The sequence below is a fragment of the Bison bison genome, unplaced genomic scaffold, assembly GCF_000754665.1.
Source record: "Bison bison bison isolate TAMUID 2011002044 unplaced genomic scaffold, Bison_UMD1.0 scf7180017864343, whole genome shotgun sequence".
Taxonomy (NCBI): Eukaryota; Metazoa; Chordata; class Mammalia; order Artiodactyla; family Bovidae; genus Bison; species Bison bison.
In genome coordinates this window covers 2882230-2888229 of record NW_011494915.1, presented here as the reverse complement: position 1 = coordinate 2888229, position 6000 = coordinate 2882230, and positions in this window count along the sequence as shown.

Genomic DNA, 6000 nt, shown 5'->3' with positions numbered 1-6000 from the left:
AATTGGTCCTGGATGAAGAAACTGGGCATGGCTGAGCCTGGGGCTTCGGGAGGTAAGTCTGCTCCAGAATTCCTCGGGGGCATGTGGCTGAGGGGTGAGAAGGAAGGAGGGGAGGAATGGGGCCACCAAAGCTTAAAGAGACATTTTGTCCCGGCCTGGAGCTGGGGAAATTGAGAGGACTGGGTTTTACTGCTTGAAAGGGAGGAAGATGTTGGCAGGACTCAGCATTGTCCCTGCAGATGAGACTTCTTGCCAACTTACTTGGTTTTAAATACATCTTCAGGCTAGCCTGAAGGGAACCCAACCTGAGTCCCATCTTTTGCAGACGAGGAAATGCAGACTGCAGAAGTTGGAGCAGCTGAAAAAGGTAACGCTGTTAGGAAGTGATGGAGCACAAGCTAAACGGGCCTTAAGGTTCCTGACTGCCACTGGAGCCCTGGGGCCCGGAGCCGCTGGTCCTGGGGTGGCGATTTACAGCCGGAGAATCTCCCACTGATCTAGCCGCTAGCACAGTGTTTGCTAATAATAGGAGGGAAATAATTTTCCCTGGTGACTCAGACAGTGAAGAATGTGCTGCAACGCGGGAGACCCAGGTTCGATCCCTGAGTCAAGAAGATCCCCTGGAGAAGGGAATGGCAACTCACTCCAGTGTTCTGGCCTGCAGAATCCCATGGACAGAGGAGTCAGGTGGGCTACAGTCCATGAGGTCGCAAAGAGCTGGATACGGCTGAGTGACTAACACACACACACACTCACACACACACACATTAATTTTTCGTCTGGTATCAGTTGATCTATCAAGTCACCAGGATGAACTGAATATTTCCTATGCGGATTCTGAGCAGAGGAGAAGAAAATCAATGAAGCTTTAACAAGTCAAAGAGTCTTCCCTGAGAGTAGAAAGGGGTAGGGTGGAGGCGGGAATGGATATACCCGGAGGGGAGAAGAGAGTTATCCAGGAGGGCAGGACATAGGATGCATCTTAGCAGGTCCTCCCACTGATTTTTTAATGCTCCTGTAAGAGTGGTGAGATTTGAGTGGTTAAATTTGAAGCCAAACTTAACTATGGTCTGTAAGGATTCCTAGGCTCTGTATGGAGGTAAGACAACCAAAGATGTGGAATTCGGAGACCAAAATAATGAAATTTCTGGCGTAGTCCAGTGGTTTAGGTCAAAGATCAGCAAACTTCTGTGTTTAGCTCTACAGGCCAAGAGGCAAAACCCAGGAGACAATGAAGGTGCAACTTTTTATGAATGAAAAATGCAGTAAAAATAAAATAATAGAGTCCCAAGTTTTGAAACCCAGTTCTATTAATGAGAAGATGGGAGTCTGCTGGGGGAACAATATTTCATTTAACTGGGGCTCAAAGTGGCTGTCATGTGCCTCAAAGGCAATCGCAAGTGTTCATCTGTTAATGCTGATCTGTAGTGGATTTTATATGCGGCATATTTTTGGTTGTATATTTTACAAGTATTTCTTCCCAATTTGCTCCTTACATATATTTTTGTTGTTGTTTGTTGTTTTACTTTTCGGCCCCACAGCCTGCAGGATCTAGTTCCCTGACCAGGGATCGAACGTATGCCCCTGCATTGGGAGTATGGAGTCTTACTGTACCACCAGGGAAGTCCCCATACGCTTCGTATTTGACTGTCTTTTACGCAGAGACGTGACACTTATGCTATCCCTTTGATTGGCAGTGTACCAAACAGCAGTGCTAAGCTCCCAGCAACTGCTCAGCTCTGCCAAGTCCAAAAGCCCCCGGAGATGGGAGGTAAACCAATGAACGGGTCTTATTCCAATAAAACTTTATTTATGGACACTTAAAATTTAATGTCATATAATTTTCACATGTCACAATCTTCTTCTTTTGATTTTTTTTTTAAAACTGTTTAGGAATACAGAAGTCTTTCCTAGCTCTGGGTTGAGGAAGTGGCAGGGTGGTAGGGATACAAAGCAAGTGGTGAGTGACACCGGTTCGTGAGTCATGCTTAGCCTGACAAATTCAGCTGTTCGTGAGCAGAATGGCCAAAGGACATCTCTGATGTTATCCCTAATAACTGACTGGCTGGGAGGAAGTATCTGATAGTATAGATGGAACTAGAAATAAAGACTTACTGAAGCTCCTGGAGCCTTGGGAAGATATCTGCCTCCGATCTAAAATGAAGGTTCTCCAGATGTCCCAGCCTTTGTGGGTTTGGTGAGACCTGCCAGTGAGACCTGCCAGGCCCAAGACTGATTCTGGAAGCCTGATCATCAATACCATGTGTCTGTGTGGTCACTCCAGGCCCCCAAAGTCTTAATACTTAACACAGGGGTTTCCACAGGATGGGGCCAAGTTGCCTAAAAAGGATAACCTCCCAGACAGCTGAGATCCAGGCAAGAGGGTCGGTTGGGACATGGAGAGCACATGAAGTGCCTGGGCGTGGAGACAGCCCTTATCTCTAGCTTCTCGGGGGAGTGTGGCACCTGTTTATGGGTAAACCCAGGGCCTAGCTCAGCTGGAGGCAAGGTAATGGGGCAAAGCAGAGCTGGAGAACACCCAGGCCAGGCTGCTCGAGGTTTAACCCTTTCTAGGAAAGCAGAGGCCAAATAAATTAGGTTGGTGCAAAAGTAATTGCGGTTTTATTTTATTGAACTTTATTGTTTGATACTGGAGTAGAAGTACTGTTTTAGCTCAGTCAACCAGGCTTCTCTGCCCATGGGATTCTCCAGGCAAGAATACTGGAGTGGGTTGCCATTCCCTTCTCCAGGGGATCTTCCTGACCCAGGGATTGAACCCAGGTCTCCTGCATTGCAGGAAGATTCTTTACAATCTGAGCCATTATTTGCTGTTTATTTTATATTTATTTTAGAATAGGGAAATGATGTTAAACAAAAAGCAAATCTGAGCAATTTTCTTATTCAAGTTCAAAGTGGGTTGTAAAAGAGTGGGGACAACTCGCAGCACCAACAATGCCTTGGCCCAGGAACTGCTAACTGCAGTGATGGTTTAAGCAGTTTTGCAAAGGAGATGAGACCCTTGAAGATGAGAAGTATGGAGACCAGCCATCAGAAGTTGACAACAACCAACTAAGAACAATTAAAGTTGCTGAAGAACTCAACGCCAACTGCTCTATGGTTGTTTGGCATTTGAAACAAATTGGAAAGGTGAAAAAGCTCAAGAAGTGGGTGCCTCATGAGCTGACTGCAAATCGAAAAATCATCTTTTTGAAGTGTCATCGTCTCTTATTCTATGCAACAACGAACCATTTCTCGATCGGATTATGACATGCAACGAAAAGTGAGTTTCATACAACTGGCAATGACCAGCTCAGTAGCTGGACCAAGAAGAAACTCCAAAGCTCTTTCCAAAGCCAAACTTGCAACAAAAAAGTCACTGTTTGGTGGCCCACTGCTGATCCAGTCCACTACAGCTTTCTGAATCCTGGCAAAACCATCATATGTGAGAAGTATGCTCCGCAAATCAATGAGATGCACCAAAAGCTACAACACCTGCAGCCAGCACTGGGCAACAGAAAGGGCCCGATTCTTCTCCACGACAACGCCCAGCAGCATGTCACACCACCAGCGCTTCCAAAGGTAAATGAATCGGACTATGAAGTTTTACATCACCTGCCATTACTCACCTGACATCTCACCAACTGACTACCACTTCTTCAAGCATCTCGACAACATTTTGCAGGGAAAGACTTCCATAGCCAGCAGGAGGCAGAAAATGCTTTCCAAGAGTTTACTGAATCCCCAGGCGTGGGTTTTTACACTGTAGGAATAAACAAACTTATTTCTCATTGGCAAAAATATGTTGATTGTAATGGTTCCTATTTTGATTAATAAAGATGTGTTTGAGCCGAGCTATAATGATTTAAAATTCACGGTCCAAAATTGCAATTACGTTTGCACCAACCTAATGTAAGCACTGGAGAAGGCGATGGCACCCCACTCCAGTACTCTTGCCTGGAAAATCCCACGGACAGAGGAGCCTGGTGGGCTGCAGTCCATGGGGTCGCACAGAGTCGGACACGACTGAAGCGACTTAGCAGCAGTAGCGGCAGCAATGTAAGCACACCCCCAGTTAAAGGGCCAGCCCTAAGCAACCCCCATATTTTCAGCTGATTCCTATAGAAGATGGCAGAGCCCTGCTCCAAACCAAGACAACTCAGCTCTGCCATGGCCCTGTCGACGTCAGGTGGGTTTTGCAGATTTTAATAAAATGGTGAGAAAAGCGCTGAGTCACTTACTCCTGCCGTCATTTACACTGCACCTACTGTATGCTGGGCACTGTTGGGTTGGACTGTGTGAGCAAGACCCACATCCTCCAGCTGTACTCCAGCTAAAGGTTCTTCACTGACCCCTCCAGGCCAAGGCAGAGAGTCCAAGATTGTCCCCATTTTACAAAAGAAGACACACACACCCAAGGTGACCCAGGATACAAGAGTCGAAAAGCGTGAAAGCCGTTCAGGCGTGTCCGACTCTTGGCGACCCCATGGACTACACAGTCCATGGAATTCTCCAGGCAAGAATACTGGAGAGGGTAGCCTTTCCCTTCTCCAGGGGATCTTCCCAACCCAGGGATCGAACCCAGGTCTCCCACATTGCAGGCAGATTCTTTACCACCTGAGCCACAAGGGAAGCCCCCAAATGAGGAACATGTCATGAATTTGAGTGTCATCCTTGTGCAGGCGCCATGCTAACCTTCTCTGTATCATCCAATTTTAGTATATGTGGTGCCAAAGAGAGTACACAGGGTTGAAGGCGGACGATAACGCAGATCTCCTTGGTCAGAGAATGAAGTTTCCACCTTGTTAAAACACAAGACAGGTTTTCCAAACCCTCCACTATTCACTTTGTCTGACATGCTTAGTGATTGCAGCCCTGCCCAGACTCAGCGCGGAGTACCTGGGATGGAAAGACAGGGAGCTCATTCCCTCTGCTCAAAGAGTCTGTGGTCTAGGGGACCACAGAGGCTGTGGGCTCCCCAGCCAGTCCGGGCACAGTGATGGAGTACATGAAGTGCCCTTCAGTGCAGAAGCTCAGACCTAGGACAGTCTGGAGACAGAGCTTCCATGCATGATGTCAAGCCGCTGTGCTCTGTGACTCTTGGTCTCCTCATCTGTTAAATGGGCACATCAACAGTACCCGCTTCCGTGGACTGCTGTGAGGGCTGAATAAGGTGACACGGTGCCCGGCACAGTCAGCACTCCATAAACGGTGGCTACTTACAGGCCCAGGAAAGAAAACTGCTAAGGACAAGGTAGAAGTGTCTAGAATTCAGTAGGACAATGGATTTTGTGTGTCTGTCTCAATGTTTTGTTTTTAAATATTTCTGTACAGTGTCTGTACTGGGCACAAAACAACACCTTGAAACAACATCTTGAAACAACATCTTGAAACAGGTATTGTTATTTTTTTCCCATTTTGCAGATGAGCAAACTGAGAGCCAGTGATAGAAAGTTCTTCAAGATCACACAGCAAGAAAGGATAGAAGGCTGTGTCCCCAAATGATCCTCCCCACACTGAACTGCCCCTTCATTACATGGAGGAGGGAGTTTGGCTGTCATTTTGCCGTGGACAGAACAAGAAAACCAAGGTTTCAATGGTGGCATGAAGGGCTCAAATGGGATGAGGAGGTGCCGGCAGGAGGATTGTTAGACGCAGAATGAGTGACTCCGACAAAAGCAGAACTCCAGGAAGATTCTCAGGAGTCAGGATGGGATGCAGGCTGACATCCCCACATCAGGCCTGTGTTCTCCAAAAGATTCTCTATGGTCCCACTGACAGGAGGCAGGAGGGGAATGAAAAAGATGACCAGCTGTGGGATGCTTCACTTCTCCCAAGTTCCCGAAACGTTTTCCACTTTCAGGATGACCCCCTCCAGTCACTGACAATGAATCTACTGTTGCTTCCCACACCTCCACCCGCCTCCCCTCAGCCGAAGGAGAGGAATGTCGATGGATTTCTGGACCCTTTGGTGCTGGATGACTGTCATAGACTGATCTGGTA